The sequence below is a fragment of the Chlorocebus sabaeus genome, chromosome 13 (assembly GCF_047675955.1).
Source record: "Chlorocebus sabaeus isolate Y175 chromosome 13, mChlSab1.0.hap1, whole genome shotgun sequence".
NCBI classification, from domain to species: Eukaryota; Metazoa; Chordata; class Mammalia; order Primates; family Cercopithecidae; genus Chlorocebus; species Chlorocebus sabaeus.
In genome coordinates this window covers 22,791,104-22,817,653 of record NC_132916.1, presented here as the reverse complement: position 1 = coordinate 22,817,653, position 26,550 = coordinate 22,791,104, and positions in this window count along the sequence as shown.

Sequence of the window (26,550 nt, the reverse complement as noted above, 5' to 3'; positions counted from 1 at the left end):
TAAGGAACCTTAGACAGTTTTGGCATGGCTTTACTCTCTCTGGGAATGAGCAATCCTGGTCACAAGCGAGCTTAGGCACAAGCCATAGGTACAGCATTAGCAAGGTAATTGTACCTTTTACAGACAATAGTGGCTCTGAGCCAAGAGCGAGCTCATGTAGGCGTGGCTACATAACAGCAGAGTTGTGCGCCTGCGCTCCAAACCCACTGAGTCATGCTGGACCAGATGTCTGCCTTGGCCTATTCTTGACTGCAGCATATCCATTTTCCTTATACTAATTTCTCCCATACCCTCACAGACACATCCAGAGATAGTGCTTTACCAGCTCTCTGGACATCCAGTCAAGTGGACACATAATATTCATCAATGTATTATGATTATGATTATTATAAGTTCAGGAGAGAGTAAGAGTGGACAACTGTCATGATAAAGATAGCATCATAGCAAAAATAGCTGTGTTTTCCTGTTAATTCATTTTTCTGACCAAGACGACTGTCATTTTAGTTTTCTTGCTTGCATTGGTTGTAACCTCCTTAATGTCATGTGATCAGTATGGTCTGTTGTCAAGGAGGGAACACATGTAACTCTAAGGTCATAAGCCTCAGGCTACTAGATCCCCATCTCTGCACTCTTTCTGTCCCTGGTCACTCATATGCCTTCTGATCATCCCCACTTTTAGGTTCTGCTCCTTAGGCCTCCCCACTTCCCTATTCTCTGACCATAAGCTGAGTTTTCTGAAATTGATCAGGCACTGGGCATGTGCCCCTGTAGTCACAGCAGTGGGTGGGCAATGAGGCAGGGAATGTGGAGAGCAAGGAGATATTATTCCTCACATGGGTTTTTACACATTAATGATCTCTCTTCCTGGGAAAGAAGTGCTAACCTGTTAAAATTTCCATTTGAAGATTCATAATGAAGAAAAATTATCTAACCCAGAAAGTGTTTAGAATAACACCATACTGAAGCTATGGTTAGAACTTAGAAGAACTCAAAAAACTTCTAAGCTGTCTAAGACTTAGTTAACCTTTTTTTTACTTTAATGGAGAAAAAACAGGGGGAAAAAAAAGTCTACCATAATAAAAAAAAAAATAGAAGACATTCAGTTTCATTTTTGTCCCTTGAGGTCACTTGCACTTTTAAGTTATGAAAAGAAGAATTTTTCTTTTGAAACTAATTCCTTCTCAGTCTGCATCTAAGAATTAGGTCATAAAATTTATCTTTCTAAAGTACCATTCCACGGAGCTGAGGGTGAAGTGTCCTCTTAGTCATTTACACACGTAACTGGGGAGTTAAATAGCCTGTCTGCAGTGATAACAGGTGACTGGCTCTATCTGCCTCCTGTCAATTCTGGGACAAACTTCAAGAGAAGGCTGAGCTGGTCATGTTTGTGCTTAGGAATAGAGGAGCTTGGTTCCCTTTAATAGAGAATTAAAGAAAGGAGTTAAAATCACCCCTTTCTCACTTGGTTTTCAAGCTTCTCTCTCTGGAAAGAGTAACTCAGACTCTGTGTCCCTCATTCAGGCCCATCAGAGGGGCATTTATGCTCACCCTCAAAGACAACTGAGATTGTGCAGACCCAGCAGTTGCCATCACATCACTGTAACCCTAAAGGGGAACTTCCATATCTTTGACTGGTGCAGAGCAGATTCCTTGAAGATTCACCTGATGGTGAGAGTCATGTTAGGATTTTTTCTCAAGGCTTTTCAGTTTTTCAAGCAGTTGTGGGAGATATAGAGTCCTAAGATGGCCTCTGAGAGTCCCTGCCCCAGGTATGTACACACCTCCTACCACTTATCCAATCAAACACTACTCCAGATACTTCTGTGAAGAGATTTTGCAGATGTAATTAAGGCCTAAAATTACTTGCCCTTAAGAAAGGGAGATTATCCTGGTTGAATCCAATCTAATCAGGTGAGTTCCTAAAAGGGACAGGGCTTTTCCTGAAGAAAGAGATTTGAAGTGTGAGAGGGATTTGATGCAAGGGAGGTTCTTTGTTGCTAGCTTTGAAGATGAAGGAGTCACATGGTAAGAAATGGGGGTAGCGTCTAGAAGATGAGTCTAGCCCTTGGAGGAAAGCCAGCAAGGGAACAGGGACCTTAGTCTTACAACCGCAAGGAATTGAGCTCTACCACCACTACATGAGGACTGTAAGCTCCAGACGAGAATGGATACCAACTGAGTATTAGCCTTGTGAGACTCTGAGCAGAAAATCTAGTCACACCATGTTCACACTTCAACAGATGGAAATCATGAATCAATGAATGGGTGTTAGAAGCTGCTAAATTTGTTGTCCTTTGTTATGCAGTAATACAAATCTAATACTGTGGTGGCAGAATAGCATGGACTGTCATAAAGTCACCTTTCAGTACAAGCTGAAAAGTATGCATGCTTGTTTGTTCTCTTAGAAAGAATGATTAAGCTCCCTCTCTCTCCTACTGAAATACCCCACTAGATAAGTGGCTAGCCCAGAACTAATAGTTAGCAAAGGAAAAATATTTATCTTCTCTTATTCTCTCCGGCCTTATATGACATGCATAGAAGAGTAGCACACACTGTAAACTCAAAAGTTCTATAAAGTGTACGTGGCAATATTTTTAGGTATTTCAGAGAACTTTCTATACATTTGTATAAGTTCTCACAGCCACATCTGAAAACTCCTCTATGTGCTCATAGTTAAGTCCCCACATGAGAAAGCTGTCTAGGAAAGAGAAGGGTTGCCCCGTGCTTGTGTTTCCCTTATTTTCTGGGGAAGCAGCTTAGTTTTTGCTTTTTTGACAAGTTCCCAGATGTTTTTCACAGTCCACTGTTTAAATCTTCCTGTTTTTCTGTAAATAATCCTTGTCAATAGAGTGTGTTTTTTATAGGTAACTGAATCACTGCTGCTAAAGTTGTGGTATTAATGAAGAAGTCAGAGCTGTCCCTGTAGGGCTGTAAGAAAGAGCTTAGAGTGTCTGGTGAGAGCCCGGCCACTTTGCTGCAGCAATCATTGAACACAGTTTATTGGATCGAGGCCCATTATCCAGGTCGAGTCCTGACACTTCTCAGGCTCCCCTGTTTACTCTATGTGAATACAGGGAAGTCTTGATGCCAGATTTGGAGTGTGGCTGTCCCTTATACTGATACCGGTAATGTATACTTGACTCTTGTTCAAGGGAGGGCAGGAGGATAGTCTCCATATTACCAAATACATATATAGTGCTTATGTAATTAACTTCTTTTGAACTGAAGACCTTAAAGATGATTAAAATCTTGTATATGATGCTAAACTACTTTGTCTGATTTTGCTACACGAATAACTATTTATTATTATGGGCAGGTACTGATCATTTAAAACCTTTAATTCTGTTTGCACTTATTGAGCAGTATGTTTATGTGACCACATAGAATATTGCATTCTGAGGAGCATTATTTTAAGAAAACAGAGTCTGGTAGGTTTATCTAAGATTACATCAAAATGGAGAAAGCCAAAGTAAGACCCCTCCTCTCGTTGCTGAGCCAAATAAGCACTGGGGCTGAGCAATTAGCGCAACACAAAGGCAACCATTACCGTATCAGAGCAAACCCCCATTGTCTTCTTGCACCCTGCAGGCTTGACAAGTTTTCTCCTGGGCTGCAGTAACTGTGATTTGGAAAGTAAACAATTTCTATGTCACATGACTGGATTCTTCCTTTAGGCATCCAGATGCCAGCCATGATCTCTGGACTCCAACCTCAGCCACCAGGCTGGTAAAACTCACTGAGACTGGTCCGTGTATTGAGGACTGAAATGAAAGGGGGTGGGAATAGGCATCTTGGTATTTTATAAAAGCATTGTGTTTCTAGGCCTGAAGGACATGAGTGGGAGAGAAGGTGATGGAGGCTGTTGGAGATGGCATTGTGAGGAAAGTGCCAGCAACGTGCTTTAGATTTGAACAAACCAGGAAAAGCTGATCTGGGAAATAGAACAAGGAGACAAAGACTGTCTCCCTGTATTCTGGAGTCCCCGTCTCCTAGATAAGATAGTACTACTTTCCATGGCAAAAACCAAAATTACTTTTGCACTACCCTGTAAGATGTGACCCTTCAACTTGGAGAAGTTCCAGAAAGCCATCCCATAGCAGTACTGGTGCCCTGTAAGTGGGCGCAGATACTTTTCTGTGCTTAGAGGCATTTCTTTCTAGGTCTACCCACTTGGGAACCAGATATTCATATTTTTTACTTTTCTTCACATATCATCTACACAAAGGCATACAGAAACAAAACCCTCAAGAACAAAACAATATAGTGAAGTAGAATTTATCTTCATGATATTATCAAGGAGAATTCCTTTAAGTAAATGAACAGTGTAGGCAGAAGGACACACCAAAATATTCAAAATAACATTCTGATTCTCCTCTCCTTTTTGGATATACTGCAACCACAAATTTACCACAATTATTTCAGGTGGAGCAAACATGTCCACTTATATTCCTCTTATGTCTCCAGTTATCCAGCTTTATATTTGGCTAATGAAGATTAGAAGTAAAAAAGCCTTCAGAGCATGCTTTCTGGAGAAATCATTTCTCTCTTGAGTGATGACCTCAGGACTATATGGGATCTATGGAGTTATCTGATTGATGGCATGCTACTCATCCATAATGATCTCTATAAAGCTGGACAATCATTCTCTAGATTGGTGCTGGTCATTGAATAGGGTGCTGGGGAGTATTTTAGGCCATTGCATGGTGCAAGAGGATATGGATCTATTTATGATATCTTATGCAAATTTGCCCATGCATAGAAGTAAGTGGCTTCAGGGTTTTTTTGTTTATATTTAGGTTGTCCCTGGGAGGAGTGTGTTGTATTATGGCAAGTGTATACTTCATTTGACATCATATTTTAAATAACCATTGGAAGAATTTAGAAACTGATTGTATTTGAAGTTACTTCCTAAAATAGCCATTTATTAATTAACTTGTATTTAATTTTTCAGCTGCTCTATGTTTCATATTTCTCCATGCCTTTTCTCTTCCCTGATAAACTTATAAAAAAACTATAATTTATTTAAAAGAAAAGATGCTTCAAAATTGCTTATTCTTATTAGTTAAATCCAAAATATGCGTTAACTTATTGCATAGAGTAAGATTTATTCTAGTTAATTCCACATCAGGAGACAGATTGAGTTATGACACAGCTTTAGCAGGTGTCTCATTTGGGCTGTATCTTAGCTGAGCCAGATGTTTAAGGTGCTGACCCAGGCTGTATGGCAGAATTGTTAATTCCATATACTTTGGAGTCAGAAAGATCTCTGTTGAATGCTGATTGCACTATTTATTGACTTGGTGACCTCTGTGATTTTCTTTAAGCCTCAACTTGCTCATCTATAACATGGGCATTCTATTTCATAAGGCCAGTGTGGTGAGGATTAACTGAGATGATGTATGTGAAGTCCTTCACAGGGTGCTGAGCATATCATAAGTCCTCAGAGATGGCCACTCTTCATAGTCATGCCATCACCATTATCTAGCTTTTGTTGGAGGTATACAGTAATTCTCTTAAAGGCTATGGCTAGAACAACCTTTTGTCCCATGCTCTTCATCTGTCCCTGCTGGAGTCTGCATGATGGTGACACCTATGGTATAATTTGTCCATTTCATTACCAGCTCTTCAAAGGTTATTTAAACCCTCTTAACCAAGGAGAGGAGAAAACTTGTGAGCTGGGTTGAGCTCCCTCACAGCAATTTCAGTGCTTCCAAGCAATACTGCAAGTGAGGGCAAAGAGGGGTGAAGATTGGAGGACAATCCAGGGACCCATTTCTAGTGCCTCACCTACTTCACAGTTTCTGGATGTTGTACTGTTGCTTTCTATTCTTGATTTCCAGAGGGCCTTGGAATAATCCTACATCAGATAGTAAGTAATGTTTGCTGTCCCACAGTCATGACCAGGCTTCACTTCAACTGCAGCCACCAAACTCCTACTGGCAATCTCCGACCAGCTTACAACCTCTCTGGGATCAGAAAACCATGCAGGCCTTGTCAAACCATGTCCTTTAGAAAAAAGCTCTGGTTGAAAAGTTGTGGCAGATGCTGTGTATACTATTACTCTCTGGAAAATTCAAAATGTGCATTAGCATACTAAAGGCTCTACACCTGAACTAAAGGAACTTGATTAAACAAGCACGTCATCAAGCATATTTAACCAAAGAATCATCAACTGCTTCCTAGACTCCTAAAAACAATATCTCACTCTTTGGGAGACTCTGGAATAGTTTGCTCTGCCATTGTGAGAAGCATAATTTTCTGTTGACCATTTTACTTCCATGCCTGCAGAAGAGGCCATGGTTAGCCAAAGAAGGGATGTTTTAAATGAAATAAACTATTTGAATTTATCTACGGAACTGTATGGTTCTATTTGTGAGAAGAGCCCAGATATATGTTACTGATATTACACCGCTTCTGAATTGGACTCATTTCATAGCTGTATCCTCTATTTTTGCCAAGATTTAGTTACTGCTGGGACCAGGAAAAGAACAGACATAGCACACGCTGTAGCCACGAGCAGTTTCCATACATGCTGATGAATGTTTACATTTGTTGCATGCAGTCATGAACACTGTAATTAAACATAAACAGAAGTAATTCTGATCACAGTTCTGAGTACAATTTGCATTCAAAAATTAGAAAGTAAAATGTAATGAAATATCCTAACCAAACCAAACCAAAACAAACAAACAAACAATCCCCCCAGCTCCCATCTTCTCAAATATATACGTCGGGCCTTCCTCTTTGAAATAAATCTGGTCAAATGAAAATCACTATCTCTCTATAGCAATGATTGGCATGTTGCACTAAGTTAGCTGACTGTCATGAGAGGATATTATGGAAGAAACACAGAAAATTAGGTTGCTTCATGGATATTTAGTTTCACACTTCTGAGGCTTTACAAAGAAGATGATTACCCATAATGTTGTAATTTTAGCTTTGTAAATGTTATAATTAAACAACCGTAATCTTTTTTCTTTTCTTATCTTTCTCTTTTTACACACAAGTTCTATGTATCATCTTTGCATTGGATCTGTCCTTTTAATTAGAAAACCTTTTGAAAATTTTCAAGAGTGTTTTTAGTTATAATTGATATTTCTGAAAATCAGAAGTAGGCCCCTCAGTAAAAGGAAATTTTTGTCTTTGTGTGTAAAAACACTATTTTTTTATGACGATGGTGTTAATCAGTTTTCAGGGTTCAGGATCAGCTTTATTAAATTATTCTTTAAAGTTCATGCAAGTGCAAAAGAAAATATGATTAATACGCTGGCATCCAGAGAGCAAGTTTGTAGCTTTCATAACTCATTTCCATGGTATTTCAAAGTTAGAAAGTTTGAATCAGTTCTGAGTTGAACTCAGGTAGAATTCTTAGATGTCATTGAATTGGTCCTCCCTAAGCCACTTTAGATCACCTCATCTCAGCTTCTCAGCCTGCAAAATAGAGGATCATGATGTCTTTCTCAGCATACTTTATGAGAATGTGTAAGCGATTAGTCAAGCAGTATTTAAGTGCAGTTTGAATTTATAGAAGAAAATAGCAGGTTATTGGATTAAGTAATAGATTTTTCTTCCTTCCTAGGATGTGAACAATAGGAAATATTAGATCAATGAGAAATATATTTGATATTAGATAGTAACAACCAGTGATTGTGATAACAACACTGGACCTGAGTTTATGGACAGCATTAGGAATGGAGCATTTTTAAAGCACTGGTTGATGTGTATCCAAAATGTTTATAGTGGCTGTCAGTTCTCTTGTGGCTTTGTCCTCAGGGAGTACTACGATCATCTCAGTCCTGACTAGTGGTCAAAGCATTGTGTCTGAGAGGCGTCCCGTCAACATTTCTGTGGTTCTTATGACATCAATGCTATGTGGACACTAATATCACCGCTATAAATTGCTTCATTCGTGAATAAAATACTTAGGTTACTTACTACCTTCCATATAATAAAAATAGTCACAACTACAATAAACGTTTAATATTTATAGTATGTATAGACGTGAATATTATAGGAAGAATGTTCTATGTAGTTAGAAAGGAATAATAACAGTAATAAAAACCCCTCAGATCTTTGGGTTGAAAGATCATTGTTATAGCAACACTACAAAAAAATAGACTTTGACAAATTGTCTTTGGAATACAAATAAAGAAGAAAATGATTCTCCGAAAAAACCCTGTTTGAAATAATATGTTCATTTCATTTCTATAGTTCTATTCGAAAAATGTGTAACTTTCTGAAGCAGAATGACAGCAAGTAATACAGTAGAATGACTTGGCTGTGTTACATATTTGGGTGTGAAAGTGAATTTCTTTGAAGTCATAAATACACTCCGGATATTTAGTTAAAGTTTAGATTTCCTAAAAGTTCTGCTACAACCAGATTTTTAAAGCCAACCAAAACAAAATCTGTAATTTATTTTCCTATTACCTTTTTATGAGGTCTTATAGCCACCGTAACTTCTTTTGTGCTTTGAGATTTACAGGTTAGGTCCTGTAAAAGGGCACTTGTGTGACCCTTTAGGCCTGCGCTGTAAATCTTGTGTTTTCATTTCCAGCCCACCAAAATTAATAAAAGCATCTTTATGTGATGGTGTTCTTATAATGTCCAAATGACCGGAGTACAAAATGTTAAATAACTTTACTGCCACTGTTCCTGAATTTCTACACTACAATCAAGTCAATTGACATAGAAGATAGAGTCGGCAAAGCTCACAGTCGCTTGTGCCAGATTTCAAATGGGAACTAAAATATTGATAGAATTCCATTTGGGATATTATCAAGAGTGTGGTATCTTTACTTTGAATTTTATTCGTGTTTGCGATATTATTCAAAAATCGAATGCACCACACTGTTGCTGCCACTCAGAGTGCCCTTGTTGTTTGACTAAGGGAGACTTCAGCTTCAGGGCACTGTGCTATTCAGCAAAACATGGTGCCAGGAAGGGCAGCTTTGCCTGCCTGGGAGAAATATCCTCTTTTATAAATAGCCCTATGTTTCCAGTGCCTTTTAGGCTACTTAAAGCACTTTTAGCTAAAAATACACAGCCATTCACAACAGAATTTTTTTTCTATCCTCATCTTTTATTTTTTACCTTCTAATTTACTACATAATAGAAAGAGCATTTTATGTCCCAGTATTCTTTTCTTTTAATATCCTATATTGTACAGCATTTTTACCCCTTAAAGATTCCTTTGAAGAACAGTAACAATATTTGGACTTCATCATAAAATATTGCCTTTTTATTCCAAGACAATAATGACTCTAAGATTAAAAATATATATATATAAAAGAGAGAAGAGAAAGAAACCCCAAACAAGTCACACCATCCAGTTTCAGCCAAGCTGCCAAATCCTATTACAGATTCAATCCTATTAAAACGTTCCCAGGTTTAAGCCTGCTTTGGAGTTTTTCATAGGAGTGCATGACCCCTACCCAAACCCCTACATGTGTGGTCAGGGACCTCAGGATAATCGTAAACTGCCTGGACTCCCATTAATCTCGCACAGTCAGATATTAGTGCTTGTAAATCAGCACCTAAACAAGAACAATAGTTAAAGCCATCAATAGTCTTTTAATGAGGCAGATCAAAAACAAATGAAAGCAGCAGGACACTCGGATTTGCCAAGGAGGGGAAGGGGAAGGCCATAAGCTTTGTCTGATTTCTTATAGAAAAAAGTAGATGGATTTAGTCCAGGTCCTGTCTTCTAAACTACTGCATTCACTGTTTAAAAAAAAAAATAAAATAAAACAAGATTATTTCCAGGAATTTTCTTTATTTTCTTTGTTTGGGGCATAGCAGCTGTCACTTTCTTTTCTTTCTCTTCCTTTCTTTTTATAGTTCCACACACACATATATCGACATATGTACATTAATGTACACATATTTAAAAGAGGGGGCCATTGTAAATAATAACTGCATGTAGACACATTAAGCAATGATCAGTTACACTTTGTCAAGAATTTTAATTACTTATCTGCATCCTTGCAGGCATTTTATGTGCTTTTGAAATTCCCACAGATGTTTTTTGTCCATTAGAAAAAGGGGGAAATATCTTGTTTTGTAATTCCTTGTTTTAAAGAAGGAGAAAAATAAAGCAAGATAGGATTTATTATCTAGCACGCATGTGCAGCAGCATTATAATGGTTGCCAAGCAACCTAAAGGAACCATATCATAGTAAAGAGAGGGGCAAATGAATGAACAGATGCATGGGATTAGATATGGGAGGGAAAGGGAAGAGGTTGCCTTGAAATGAGTTCACCTTGGCATATTAGTTTTTGATTGTGATTTGCTCTTATTCAGGTATATTTATCTTAAATAGTTCCTTTAGATTTTGCATGAGATTTTTATTTTTGCTACCGTTTTAGTTTACTATTTGACTAAAAGGCTCAAAAAGAAGAGGTGGGAAATGTTTGTAAAATTTGTGTTCTTTCATTGTTGCCAGTAGCGTTCTTTCAAGACAATATTTTAATAAGGGGCAAGGTACAGAAACAGGTGTTCTTGCACATTTGCTCCAACGTCACCCAATACAAACACACACATTCAAAAGTTGTATTTCTTTGGTAGTGTTAAAAAAAAAAAACATATATTTACTTCAATTGGCAGCTTACTAAGCCATTTCCACTGTTGTGTTAAAACCTCACTATATATGTAATTTTATGTATATGTATATATGTATAATTTATGTGCACATTCACACAGATACACATACATATTACAGAGAGCCTATGGATAAAAGTAAAACAGTCTCTCTTCTTGTTGCCAGATGACAGATGTTTAGGGTGTGCACTACACCTCTCCTCCCGGGGGTGAAGACAGAATCATAGTGTATACCCCAAACAATTTAAATGGTTGACTTAACAACACCTATTCTTAGGTAATAGCATACAACTCAGTTTGTTCATTTAAAGTATGAAAATTTGTAATTCCATGCATTTAATAGCAAACAATACTAGATAATCCAATCAAGCAGTAGAAGTAAGCTCAATGTTAAATTCTAGAAGGCAGCCTGGCCTCCGCATATCCTGAAGCCCATTTTCAGCCTCCAAATGGGAAAGAGTATAAACTATTTTCAACTCTTTTGAATTATTTAATAAACAAAACTGATCATAAATTAGTAAATGTCTCAAGTGAGACTGCTGAATAGAGAACATTCAACTGGGAAATGCCTACCATGATAGTTTCTGAAAATGCAAGGTATGAACTGCCAGTTTCTCAGAACCAGCCACCAAAAGAGGATGACAGGTTTAATCAATGCAGCAGATGTATGACGGCAGAATTCACATCACCTGAGGGCTTCTGTTACTTCCCACCTCACAGCAGCTGCATTCATGAGGAGGGCTGGTCTTGTAGCAAGATGTTGACTGGGCCAGTTCAAGCACTTGGGGACTTTTCCTTTTGGACTATGTAATAAAATTGTAGCTTTGTAGTTTTCTCAAGAAATGGCATGTGGAGTTGCATTTTAATTGTAAATTGACATTAAGCTATTGGGGAATTATACTGTGTCTACTAATATATATTCCACCTCTCTTGCCCTAATGAGATCACCTTACACTCACTGGCACTGATGCAAACATTTAGAGCTGAGTGCTCAAAAGAGGCTGGAGTACAAATGGTACATAATTCATTACCCTGTGAAACACGGATTTCAATGCAACATAATGCAAGGTGCTCTCAAGTATTCCTGAGGCAGGAAGAGTATACCACAGTCATGGTGAAGTGACTGTTTACACCAAACTGATTCCACTTGTTCTTTACTAGAGCTAACAAACCCTCTACTGTATTATTGCACCCACTTCTACTTACTGGACTCCACAGATAAGTCCTTGTAGCTAGAGGAACAAACCGTTTGTTGCACAATCTATGAAGCAGCAGAAACTTGTGTGAATAAAAAAGAAAAATTCTGGAAATTCTAAAGAACATTTCTCTGAGCTTTTTAAATAAGGTCTCAGCAACCTGGAGAATTTGCATTTAGAATAACAAACTCTATTTTTCACCCCTCACTTTTCCACCCCCATTCACTCTTGTCAATAACCAAAAGATGGCAGCATTTTACCCATCATTCAAGAGTGACACCTTTGGTGGAGCTAGGTTTGCAATTTCACGTTCATGTGCATTGTGTGCACTGTTATTTCCTCTTGGTACTAAATATGGACTGATAACACAGTGGCATTTATTAACAACAGCAACAACAACAAAAATGCAATTTTAAAAAAGCTCAGAAGATTAATTATACAAATTATGGTGTAAATCCTCAGAGTTCCTCTTTGATGAGGAAATACACACCAGTCTGACTGCAGTGACTCCACAGAGGAATCTAGCTTTGCTAGTGGTATCAGAACCCAAACACCTTGTCCCTCCAGCCATTAGGCTTTCTTCCTGGCTGTGGGCCAGGGAAAGGAGTCGGGACTATTGGGCTTGCAGGCTGAACTTAATGTGGGGGAAATGAAAAAGGGCACTAATGAACATATCTGACAGGGTTTCCACCAGGCCAGGCCTGCTCCTCATCTCTTCTCAAAGCATGCCGTAATAACAAGGGCAAGGTTGCTTAAGTATCTGAAAGGGGGCGTGCCAAGCACATTTACTCCTGGGATTTGAAAATGGAATAGATCCTTATCCATGAGGGTTTAGGGACACTTCTTCCCAAGATGCCTTTCAAAGCCCACTCTAGACATTTGTCTAAATCATTTGATTCCCACAAGACCAACAGCCTCATTTAAAAAATCTCATTGTGAGAAACAGGAGGGTACAGCTTTGCCACAGTTGTGTGCAAAGGGAATTTGGTCCTGTTTTTCTGAATGTTCATTATAAATAGGGTCGACATTTGAAAGCAATAAGCCTCATCAACTTCCCGCTTGCTCTGTGTAGTCTGCTCATCCAGGCTGTTATTTTCTTCTCTTGCATTGTTGATTAGCATTATCAAGATACAGTGATAGGCCTCATTCCCTCCTAAGTACCAAGATTCACATATTTCTTGAAACAAGGGCAAATTCCCTTTATTATAAAATAGGGGTGCATGCTCAAATTTGATTAAAATGACCAAGGAAAATGTAGGCAAAAATATTCTTTAGAAGCCTCTAGTGTTCGTTTAAAATAAATCATTTATTTGGGGGTTATTTAGAAATATTTTAAAATATAATTTCAAAATCTATTTTAGAATTCAGGGGGCATATGTGCAGGTTTGTTGTATAGATATATTGCATGATGCTGAGGCTTTGGGTATGATTGATCTTCTCATCGGGGTTACTTTTGCCTTTGGACACAATATATGTAAATCTGAGAGAAGAATTTTCTTCATCCTACTTTGGGTGCAGTAACAGAGCTTATTTCCCACTCTCATCTTTTTCTAGGACTCTAGGACAATATATTGGTGTGTGACAGCAGAAATGTGAATTCCTGTATAGTATATAATGGGCACCACTAGCCAGAATGATAAATGTTGATCTCTCATAGAATCGAAACTGTAGAGTGACTTTATAGACATAATCAACATGTGTATGCTGTTTATATAGTTAAACATGTACAATGAAACATAAGATTGAGGTGGACTTACATTTAAGAAACTCCATGAAGGGATTCAATAGGAAATTGTAATTCAGTTTCACAAGTGTCTAGCCTTTAGAAATAATGCATTTATTTATAAATAAACTTGAATTCAAAACATCTAGAATTATACAGAGAGCAAAGTGGGCTGGTAAAAGTTGGCAAATGCAAGCAACTGTCTAAATATGAGTTTGAATCCCAGTTCTTTGTCTTCAAACTGTGAGGCCCCAGGGAAGTGCTTGACATTTCTGTTGCTCAAGTCCTTCATCTGTAAAATGGTGATACAAACAGCTACCACATGGAACTGTGTTGGGATTAAATGAGATGTCCATAAAGCATCCATCCACCAGGCTTAGCATGGAGGAGGTGGTATGATTCTTCGTATTATTAAGACATGTATTAATGTTCATAATAATATCTGACTAGTCAAAGGCACAACCCTACCAAAAATAGCTAAGCTGTGGGACTAAAAAAGATAATAGTGCATTTATATTCTTTCCCACTCTCCTAAAAAGTAGGAATCATTTCTTTTTCAACATGGCACCTTTACTTCTAAATCAACATTTTTTTGTGCCTCCCTTTTCCCCGACATGCTGGCTCTCGCTTGTCTTTCATTTCTGTCAGTGATATCACCATCATGTTCTTAATGACTAAAACATACATTTGTTCTTTTATTTATTTATCCAAAAGTTATATGGCTTGCTGTTGTCACAGGGCACTAATCTGGGTGTTGTGGGGGAGGGGAAAACCAACATATGTTAGATTTTCTGCCTTTAAGACTATTTTATTTAAAAAGATGACATAAATTTAGGTAACCGTGACTCAAAGGACTCTCAGGTAGTGTTAATGTTGTTTGCAGGGGTGCTTTTTCACGACTTCCTCCCTCCCCCACACATACACTAGGATTAACGTCTCCCTACCAAGTGTTCGCATGTACCCTCAGATATGTTTCTATTGCATTACATTATCACCAACATTGATTTTATGCTCTGTCACTCCACACATCCAATTCATCAGAAAGTCTTATAGACTACCTCCAAGTTTTATATTGAATTTGCCCACTTCTCACCACTTTTCTAAGCCCCTATCAGCTATTTGCCTAGGTTATTGCAAGAACCTTGTATTTGGTATCTGTGATTCCATTCTTGCTTTCTTACAGTCCACTCTTCCCCCAGACATCCCTTACAGTTACAACTACAATGCTTTCAGTTCTTCAAATGTGCCAAGCAAGTTCTGACTTTATGGTCTTTATAACAGCACTTTCCTCGGCCTAGAATACTCTTACCCTAAGCTTTATGTGTCTGCCTTCTTGCCCTTCATGTATTAGATTGAACATCATTCCTATCCAAATCAGGATGCAGTTACTCCCTATCACATCTCCCTATTGTAGTTATTAGCACAAAACTTATCACTATCTGTTATGTTCTTGCTGATTCACTCAGAGCAGCATCCTCTACCTTTTTGGAAACAGGGCCCAGTTTTGTGGAAGACAGTTTTTCCACAGACCAGGGAGCAGGGGATGGTTTTGGGATGGTTCAAGCAGGTTATATTTGCTGTGCACTTTATTTCTATCATTATTACATTATAATACATAATAAAATAATTATACAACTCACCATAGTGTGGAATCAGTAGAAGCCCCGAGCTTGTTTTCCTGCAACTAGACAGTCCCATCTAGGGTTGATGGGAGACTGACAGATCATCAGGCTTTGGATTCTCATAAGGAATCCACAGACTAGATCCCTCACATGCATAGCTCACATTAGGGTTCGTGTCCCTATGAGAATCTAAGGCTGCCGCTGATCTGACATGAGGGGGAGCTCAGGTGGTAATGTGAGCAATGTGGAGTGGCTGTAAATATGGACGAAGCTTCACTTGCTCACGAACCACTCACCTCCTGCTGTGGGGCCTGGTTTCTAAGGGGGTTGGGGACCCCTTATTTAGAGTATTTATTGTCTCCCCAACTAGAATGTACACTACTTGAGAGTAGGTACTTTATCTATCTTGTGTATGTTATATCCTCAGAGCCTAGAGTGGTGTCTAGGATATAATTGGTGCTTGATAAATATTTGTTAAAGTAATAAATAGTTGATGATGATTATGCATTTGTTTCTACTAATAAATATTGAGACTCCTGAGTTAGGGACCATAGCTCATTCAACTTTGATTCACTGGTGCCTAGCATATAGCAGAAGTTCAAAAAAAGGCTAGCTGTTTTGAATTGAATAAATCAAGAAATGATTTCTTGCTGGAGTGATTCTGAAAAGCATCATAGAGAAGGCATTTGAGCTGAAATTTCAGTAGATGACAAAAGATGATGGTACTTCATTTCAGGCAGCAGGTACTATGTGGGATAAAGTTTGAAACTGGAAACATTTGATGATTTTTTTTAAAGGTAATGGTGAGTAGTAATTCAGATAAGTTGGAGTTTGTATAAGAGGATAACATAGGGTAAGGATGGCAGGGAGGTTGGGAACAGTTAAGACTGATCTCAGATGCTTAACCAGCAATATGAAGTACACATATTCAGTAGGCAGAGGAGAGATTCATAACTGAGATTTAAGGGGGTTAAATGGCAGCTTTGTGTAGCATAAATTGCAGGGAGGAGAAGGATAAGAGAACTCGTTAGGGGCTAGTATAATAATTTGGAATAAAGTAACCAAAATTAAAGTGGTAGTAGAATGTGAAAAAAAATACAAAGCCAATTAAAAAGCCTGATGGAACTTGATATAAAGGGTTCAGAACAGAATTCACTTTGAAGTTCCAAAAATGGATTACAGGGAGAATGCATTATATATCAAGAAAAATAGAGAGAAGTCAAAAGGAAACTCAGGTTTATTGTGAGACTGATAAGACCTGATTTTATTTTTTGCAAGTGAATTTTTAATTTACGACAAAAATTTCTACAGGTATTGTCTACCAGGCAGCCTGAAATGTGGTACTGGAGCTCAGAATTCTATAGGTAAAGGAGATTTGGAGATGATCTCTTTGGAGGTTCTAGCTGAAGGGAATCTTGGTACAAAGATAGAAAGGACCTTGTAAACTACCCATAGGTCTTGAGAATTGCCCACAGTCATTTTCTTTTAAATCATCTTTTAAAATCATGAAATCATTTTGACTTTTATCTTTATTCCCCACATCTAATCAGTACTCAGTTACCACCTTCCTTTTAAATGTAGTTCACGTCGTTTTCCTTCCCTCTACCCAGAACATTGAAATTGTTTCTTAGCTATTGCTTCCTACTCTCTGATCTAACCTCCGTTGTCAAATTAAGTTGTTAGTTTCCTCATCTTGACTCATCTCCACAAAGCCTTCTAGATGTGTGCCACTTTGTATGAAAAGAAGAATTGATAGGTACAGTGGGAAAATCCACCCTTACTCTTGGCAATATATTGTAACTAAACTCATTTTATATGGACAAAAATTGCAGCCTGAGCAAATGGGTATGAGGTTTAAGTTGCAGCTTAGAGAGGGGTCATCTGGAATAATATCTCTGGTCCTGATACACCTGTGCTGTCCAATATGGTAGTCACTACTATAAGTGGCTACAGAGTATTTGAAAAAGTGGCTAGTCTAAATTAAGATGCAGTGTAAGCATTAAATACGCACCAGATTTTAAAGATGCAGTATAAAAATAGCATGTTATACAAAAACGTAAAAGGTTATATGTTGAAATGATACTATTTTAGATATATTCAATTAAATGAAACACATTCTAAAAATTAATTTTACCAGTTATTATGGACTGAATTATGTCCCCCTCAAAAATCATATGCTGAATACCTAATTCCCAGTGTGACTGTATTTGGAGATATGGCATTTAAGGAGATAAAGTTAAATGAGGTCATTTGGGTGGGACCTAATCCAGTAGGACTGGTGTCTCTATAGGAAGAAGAAGAGATGTCAGGGTTGCATGTGCATAGAGAAAAGGCCAGTGAGAGGACACAGCAAAAAGGTGGCCATCCACAAGCCAAGGAGAAAGGGCTCAGAGGAATCTATCTGCAGCACCTTGATCTTGGAGTTGCAGGCTTTATAACTGTGAGAAAATACATTTTTGTTGCTCAAGCTACCTAGCCTGTGGTATTTTGTTGTGGCAGCCTTAGCAAGGTAATACATTTATCTTTAAATTTAAAAAAATGTGACTACTAGAGACTTTAAAATGACTTATCGGGTTTGCATTTTTGGCTTGCATAATGTTTCTGTTGGACAACATTGTTCTAAACCCATGGAGAGCAGGTGCAAGCATAGTTTCGTAGAAGCCAAGATGATTTCACAGATGACAGCTCAATACTCAAGAAACAAGAGAATCGTGCTGGGTTTTGGTGGAGGAGAGAGTAGAGTGGCAGTAGGAGCTGATATTGGTTCTCTGTAATCCAGGGGGACTCAGTGAACTTGCTTCAGCCCCTCCCCAGTAAAAGCATCGGTAATACCTTTTTAGACTGTATAAAAGTGGCTTTTTGAGGAATTAATTTGGATGAAACATATCTTTGGTTGGAGTTAGCAAGAGTTTGGAAAAAATGTGGAAGCATGAAGAGAAACAGGTGAGTATGAAACATGTTCCAGGTGAGTATGAAACATGTTCCAGTCTGTGGTGGGTAAGGTAACAAAGACATGACTGAAAAATGTGCCAGACTAGGAGCTTTTGGGTATCTAGGACACCTGAGAGATGAAAGGAGAAGGTTCTGGAAGAGCTATGAAAGAAGAATCAAGAGATGATTTGGCTTAGTCCATGTCTCATAGGGTGTAAAACGATTAAATAAGGTATGATTGATATAGAGCTTCAAACAGTCCCATGATATTGTTCTCCACTTCTTTCTCTAATCCTGGGGACCTAACAAACAGGTTCCCTTGTCCTAAGAAGGGACCTGATGGGGTGAGAAGCCTCATCATGTTCCCTGTTCTATACGAGTTGCATGAAGGATTTGGGGGCACTTACAAGTGGGGTACTGCAGTAGAACTTTAGATGACATCCCCAGTGTAGGAATCAGATAACCTATTTGAATTTTCATCTTACACTTGACTTCAAATAATACCTATTTAAATTTTTCTGTTGAGGCTCTTTTCAGAAATATTTCATTTTCCATGTCACATTTGTGATGCTGCATCCAAAGGCCTCTGTTAAGGACATGATACAGATTCTATTATCTGCCTTCATGTCCAGGTCTCTCTTCTTCCCATTCTTTTTGGTGTGAGAATGCCTAGGTAGACTTTGAGCAAAGACAGGCTTGGGGATACCCCATCTGGGTTATAGGAGCTTGGTTCTAGGCATTAAACAATTGTTGAGTACAAATTAGCAAAAGGCAAAGAAAAGATTCTGTAGCAAAATTTTCTCTAAAAAAATAAAGATCATAAAAAATATATAAATAAAGAAATCTTAAACATAAGAATAAAAGACTCGACATCATGGAACAAAGTGTTGTGTGTAGTTCAAAAGTCTAGTTGAGGAATTTAGCTATGAGCTCCAAGCTATAAATTTGCTGAAGGCCAAACTTAAGAATGGATGGAATATAAAACATCTTTTCCTTAAAAATGATAAAGTTTACTTTTTACTTAAAAATGAGCCATAGCCCAGATGCTAAAAGGAATTGATCATAGATGTTTACCCTACATGATGTCTTTCACATATAGGTACACAATATGTTTTTGCTGAATATAGAATGGAGTACCACTTGGCATTTGTACCGTCTGACTTTCCATCTCATATATTTAGCTCTACAGTTATTTTAGAAGTAGCAATATTGGCCAGGCGCGGTGGCTCATGCCTGTAATCCCAGCACTTTGGGAGGCCGAGGCGGGCAGATCACAAGGTCAGGAGGTCGAGACCATCCTGGCTAACACGGTGAAACCCTGTCTCTAGTAAAAATACCAAAAAAAAAAAGTTAACCTGGCGTGGTGGCAGGCGCCTGTAGTCCCAGCTACTGGGGAGGCTGAGGCAGGAGAATGGCGTGAACCCAGAAGGCAGAGGTGGAGCTTGCAGTGAGCCGAGATCGCACCACTGCACTCCAGCCTGGGCAACAGAGCAAAACTCTGTCTCAAAAAAAAAAAAAAAAAAAAAAAAAAAAAGAAGCAGCAATATTTGCCTATAACTTGTACTGCGTTCTCATCCTCGTTTTCCTCCTCCTTCTTTTTCTAAGAAAGCATAGTTGACTCATACTTAAATAAATGATTGTTTCCAGCTTGGCTGATGTATTTGTTGAGGAAAAAAAAGTAACAGGAACAAGATACAGATAGTTTCTTCTACCAACTTTAACATTTAGCATTATGGACTTGCACTAACAAATATTGAAAAGCAGTAAACTTTTACTTGTTTTTATGCCAAACCCTATTGATTTCCATGTGACACTCTATGTAACAATTATGTAACAGTGACAGTAATTCAACAGAGAAAAGGGGAAGGAATAGTTAAAGTATTTTCTGTTTTATCAGTATATGAAAAATAGTACTTCATTATTAAAAATAAAAACATAACAGACTGCTTCAATCCTATGTGTGTTTAAATCCAACTAAGAGTCAAGAAAACCTACCTATATATATGGTGATTCTATAAATCTTATTTTCAAAATTATTAAAGTATACACATATGAAACACATAATCATGGTTATTTTGGGTGTGTATATGTCTTCGCAATTTAGATCACATATTTTACCTGTAAAACAATCTTTGACTATTTGTTTTTCATCCTATGATGTTTTTGAACAATTTCTTATATTGAAGCAGTTTCTCAGGATTTGGCAGAACCTGGACATTATGAGTTTTATGGTTTTTCTCCTCCCATTTGCCTCTAAAATTAGATGTAACAGGTGCAAGTAGTCCCCCTCTATGTACTTCCAAAGTCATTTTCTTATATACACAGGAATGTCTTCTCAGATCGATCACACCTGGGTTTCTGTGTGCCAAGTTAAAAGGTGCTTGGTGAGCTAACAAAGTGGAATGTAAATTGGAAAAGGAAGTGAACTAGGAAACACATGGACATAGATTATATACATAAGCTTCTTTGCACTGAGATGATTTTGCAAAGTAGGCGAGCATTTTTGATAATTTGGTTTTCGATACCTGGTAGAGACATATGTGCCTGGTTCTTAAAGCACCAGAATTAATTAGAAACTTTTTAGAGCTTTTTAGGGTAGCCTGCACACAGATTTATTACTAAAACTCCGCTGTTTAGCACACCATTAGAATCTCTTGAAAACTGAAGTTAAATATGAGCCACATTTTAACTGTGTTTATAAACCAAGTTCTTTTACATTTTGTCACCAAAATGTTGTCCTTTTCTTTACTTAGAGTTAGGGCAATGACATTTACTTTTATCATAGCTGCCAAAATATTTTGCTTGCCACTTCAAGTCTCCTGGCTACTTTACTCTTTTCTAACTTGCCTCTTTTAAGTCATATTCAATCCTTGAGCTGCTTTTGAACAATTCGTTTTATTGCCTTAGAAAATGCATGCTTAGAGCACAATAAATGGGGCATAAGCTAACAATCCAAATAAATTTGGAGGGGGATTTCAGAAAAATTGGTCAATATTATACTTAATTTCTTAAGCAACGCTTTACTCACATAATTTTCCCTCTTAAAAGACCAAGGAGAGGTTCTTTTATCAACTCTTTATCCATTGGCTATCCAAAAGTGTGTAGTAAAGAGACAGGGCTGATGAAGAAATGATTTTTACCTGTTGACTTGGAGACATATTCTATGAAACAGGCAGTCAGTCCTAATAATGAGAACTATGTAGTCTTAAGAAAATCAAAGTATCATTACCCCATGGAAAGAGACTTCCAGTTGAACCTCTCAAACACTCAAGACTCATTTTCTTAAACTGATAATAGACATCTGCATAGCTTCTTCAATTTGACTGCTTTGGTTTGATGTCTTACACTGAAGCAACAAATGTTTTTAAAGTTCCTCCAAATTTTAAAAGAAATATATGGCTGAAAACCATTTACTCCTGATCTTCAGAGGACTTGTTAAGAGTAAGCTTAACAGAACACCAAATAGTATATTTACAGGAAACTGAACTGTATTTTTACTTGGAATTTGGACCAAAAGACTTTTAAAATTCCAAAATCATGTTGAAATTGATAATACTATAGGCTAGTTATAGCTTTTTCTACTTGAAGAGGATAGAGAATGAGGCTTTTATTCCCATTTGAATATTTTTGGAGGAAACATTATATTGCCATCTTCTAGGGCAGTGTGAACCTCAGTGACCTGTCTCTTCAATTGTCTTGATGACAGGAAAAGCTACCTTAAAAATATATCCTTTGAGTTTTTTTTTTTTTTAAACAAATAATTCTCTGAGTTTTCCATATGATTTAAAATTATGAGTAATTGATATATTTGTATCTTTACCGGGGAAATCAGTCTTACAGACTTTTTTTTTTTTGAATAATTTCTAATTAACCAAAGGATTAATAAAATGTGCTTACTTCACACCCTTTTCTGACAATCTACAGCAAAATTAAGGCAAATGTTATTTCGGAGAGTCCACTAACTGGTCATATAACCAACATTTTAGTTAAATTTCTGTTAGCTGAACTGTAAAAAATTAAAGATCCAAGATAAAATGTGCTCCCATGCTTCAAATCTGACCAATTCCATTACGTGCACTATTGAAGTATGAAGCCTTTCTCCTTGATCAAAATGCTGGTGAGAATCTATACCTTTTTTTTTTTTTTTTTGTCATGAGTACTCTTGCTATGAAAAAAAGAGTAGGAAGGCCAAATGCAAGACTGAAAAAAGCAGCCATAAAGTGACTTTTTACATTTTTTAAGTAGGTCACAGTAAGGTATATTATTCTTACTGCAAAAGTCAGGTTAAGCTTCTCAATTAAGAAAAGATGCATTTATAGAGCTTTTCCATTTTTATTGATTTTTGATGTCATTTTTAAAATGATGAATAACCATATTGTAGGAAACTGGACCCAAGGAGCATTTCTTTCCTATCTTTAGCTACTGCCAGAGAGCATGGTTCTGGCTTCTACAGGTCTTGGGAATATTACCTTATAGAGCAGCTGGGATGATCAGCCCATGAGGAAGGGTCATTGTCTTTGACATTTATGAATATATGAGTGTCCTTGTCCTGGTGCTCTGCTATACACCTGAACATAGCCTATGCTTCAGACAAAAGCAAGGTCTCTCATTTGGAACAAGGATAATCTGCTTAAAAATCTAAATCTCTAATAAATGGCTGACGTGTGCAAGAATATCATAGTACATAGCTCTTTGTAAGGTAATTTTAAAAGAAAATGATACGCATTTTGCTCAGCCAAGCAATCTGAAAGTTCAAAAGGTAAGAAGCACTTCTCAGCATGAAACTGTCAAACATATTTGAAAAGAAAGTTAATTACAATTGGCATTTCCAGGCCTTCTGCTGGCCATGGCTATCTTACTGAAAGGTGACATTAGTGACATCCATTGTATAGGGGCTGAGAAATGAAGAATATCAAAAAAACTGAAGCTCTGCATTTCTGTAACATAGGATGAACAACCCCAGGGCACTGGTTATTTATTTATTTATTTATTTATTTATTTATTTATAGACACTTTGTACCTTTGTGCATGTAAAGTGATTGAGACTAGGTACAAACTTTGATAGAGAGAAAATAGTGGTATTCCAAAGAGGTCATCTTAATTCATCCTTTCCATGGGAAAGAGATTGGAGAGGATTGATGGTCACACAAAGAACACCTTCCAGTTTTGCTCATCTCTGAGTTTTCCTGGGCGGACTTAGATTTCCCTTTGATGACTTCTTGGTTACTTTTTAGCTATGTTTTTTTCTCAGAGAGAGAGAGAGAAAGAGAGAAGAAGGGAGGGAGGAAGAAAGGAAGAAGGGAGGAAGGGAAAAAAGGAAGAAAGGGAAGGAAGGAAGGAGGAGAAGAGGGAAGGAAGGAAGGAGACATCTAATCATTCAGATGAGTTGAACTTTGGCTAGCTCCCAAAGAAATCTGATAATAAAATATGACTAATCTTTTATGTATTTCTAAGCTGACAGGGGAATGAAATACCAGTTGGGTTCTGAATGACTCTCAGCAAAACCAATAAACTTTAGTTGTTATTTATCATTATGTTAACCTCTAAATATTCACCTAAAACTGGATTATGTCTATGCCATTGAGTGGATAGGGTGTTGGAAATGTGAAAAGCTAACAGAAGAAAATGGACAAATGGACCTTCTCCCGGAGTTTTTAGTTTTATGTTATTTATTGGGAGTTTTTAGTTATATGTTATAGGAGTAGCATGCAAACTTTCACATCTCTGTTTCAGATAAATTGAGGCATGTCAAATAATTGTTTTGATTGTGTGTGCTGCTTCAACTGTTCGACTGTTCCCAGGAATACACATTTCATTTCCTCATTCACTAGGAAAGTTTTGTGGAAATTTTGAGTGTCACTGAATTTTAAGGCTGCAGTTATTAGTTAGTAGCATTGATTAAAATTGCTGCAATGTGAAATTTAGCCCACTGGTTTAAATATTCCCTTAACAAAATCCACATTATTGTTTTATGCACACCTTTAGCCCTTGGTAACTATGAGAGGCATTGGGATACACACTGGGAGCCTTCCATAAGTCAGAAAGTTTTAAGTATATAAATATGGAAGACAGAAGAGGTCACTCTGAGCCAGCTCGTTGGCCAAAAGCAGTATAGCAAGTATAGAGCTCTAGATAGGTATGAGTAAGACACACAACTTTTAGTATATTTAGGGTAAGAAACATTTTTAGCAAAAAGTTGTTCAAAGCACCAACTCACACAAAACAGCATTTTCACAGGGTTCTCTTAGGACCTAAATTAATACGATTATTTTTATTTGGGTAAGAAATTAATGATATGGTGATACTATTATCAACATATGTGAAACATTTGTTTGATGTATAGCATCATATTATTTTTCTTGTTAGCAAACCCAAGACAAATAAAAGTGAGTATTGAATTACCACAGTGTTCTAACCATGCAGATGTCTTAAGCTACCAATGCCTTTTAATGAAATTACCAGTATGAGGTAGGTACTCCAAAGTGACAAATGAAATACGCCCTAATTTTCAATTGTACTTTGTAGTTTGTTTAGTGTTAAATATTAGGCACTCATCTGAATTACCATAATCAACTAGAAAAAAAATCGCTTGAATTATGTCTTCAAAAATGCCATGTTCACATGTTTTCATACAGCTTTTATTGGTTTGCCTTGTCTGCACACCCAATTTTAATGCATGATCCTAAACTTTCTGCTCTGAATAGTGATATAAATATGGAGTCTTCCAATGGTATACCATTTTGCTCAAATATAAATATCCCAGAAAAATACAACAAAATCTGTAAGCCAAGTGGTTTTTGAAACTACTTTCAAGGGGTAAATAGTAATATAAATAAATTCTGGGAGATGACAAAGTCATACACATTTTACAAATACCACATGCAGGCAATATTATAAAATCCAACCTCAAAGGGAATACATTTATTCAATTTAATGAGGAATTTATAATTTTGGATCCTGCACATTCCTTGATAGAATGAGTAAAAAAACAACCACTGGGCTGAAGCAAAGGTATTGATGGTATTAGGAATTAAAAAATCAAACTTGAACTACATTTATTGCCATGCCAAACTAGATACTAAACAAATACTCTGAGACAGAAATCAACAAAGCTAATTTTTGTTTTTTTTCCCCTGGCTTTGTAGGGATATGACAGTCAAAGAAGGAACTAGCAAGTGACATCTTAAGAAAGTTAGGATTAGAATGTATTGGATCTGGGCACTAATTTACAGAAGTTTAGTTTTCTTGTTTATGCCTCAGGAAATAACAATATTAATTCATTTAATAAATGTTTATTGAACACCTACTGTGCACTAGTCACTGCTCCAGGCCCTGGAGATACAGCAGTGGGAATGAAGAAGTGGACAAAATCCCTTGCTCTCAAGGAGTATGCATTATAGTGAGGAGATAATCAATAATGATTTTTTAAAAAAGAAAAAGTCACTTATAAGATAGTGATGTGTGCTCATTCTATCTTGATTTCATCATTCATTTGAAAATGTAGGTATGCTGCTGTGTGATTCTAATTCTTACGGCCTTTGGAAAAGTTACAAACTAGAAAAACCTATTATACCTATTAGAAACTTCCCAACTAGGAATTGTTTTGTTCAGATAAGAGAAAATGTTATATATTCCAGTAAAAATTAGAAAGATATTTTAATCTTAATTTAAATATTATCTTGAGTCATTTTTTTGAGACTGAAATGCCATATAAAATATGCTCTTTAATTAATGTCTAATACTTTGAAATGTTTACATACAAATTATAATTTCCATTAAATGCATGATGTATTAGGCAAACTTTGATACACCTTTAATTTTTATATCTAATATTTAACACTTCAATGTGATTTTTTTTCAGATTGGAGGATTTATGAAATGTTTTAAAAATAAAACTTTCTTCTCTCTTATGGCTAGGAATCATTATCATTTTCGGTAGCATGTAGTGGTTCTTATTACAGTCAAGTAGCAGTTACTGGTGAGGGCACAGATGATCAGTTTTAGACTCATGTGCTGCTGAATTCAGCCAACAACGTGCTCATCATGAGTCTAACAGATTTTTCTGCTATTCGGACCACTGGGAACCTTATGAACCAGTTAGCTCTGCCCTCCTTCTTGTGACAAATTGCCAACATTGTCAACATCCAGGAAACCAAGTACCAGAATCATTTGCTATCGCAATTAGCTTACTTTCAGGGTAAGCTGAAAGTAAACAAAGAAAAATAATATTGTTTTTCTGTCTCTAGGCTTTAAAAGCTCTGAAGTTTTCTGGCAAAAATTTCCAGCCAAAAGCTAGGAATATACTTAATTTGAAAATATGAGATAATTGTATGTCTCTGTCTCTCTCTCTGTGTCTCGCATTGAGGGGTGAGGGATGATTTCTCCTTTATATAGACAACCCCACAATTTTCCATAATTTTAGAATTGGAATAGGCCCCAAACTCCTTCATTTTACAAATAAGGAATATGGGGTCCAAA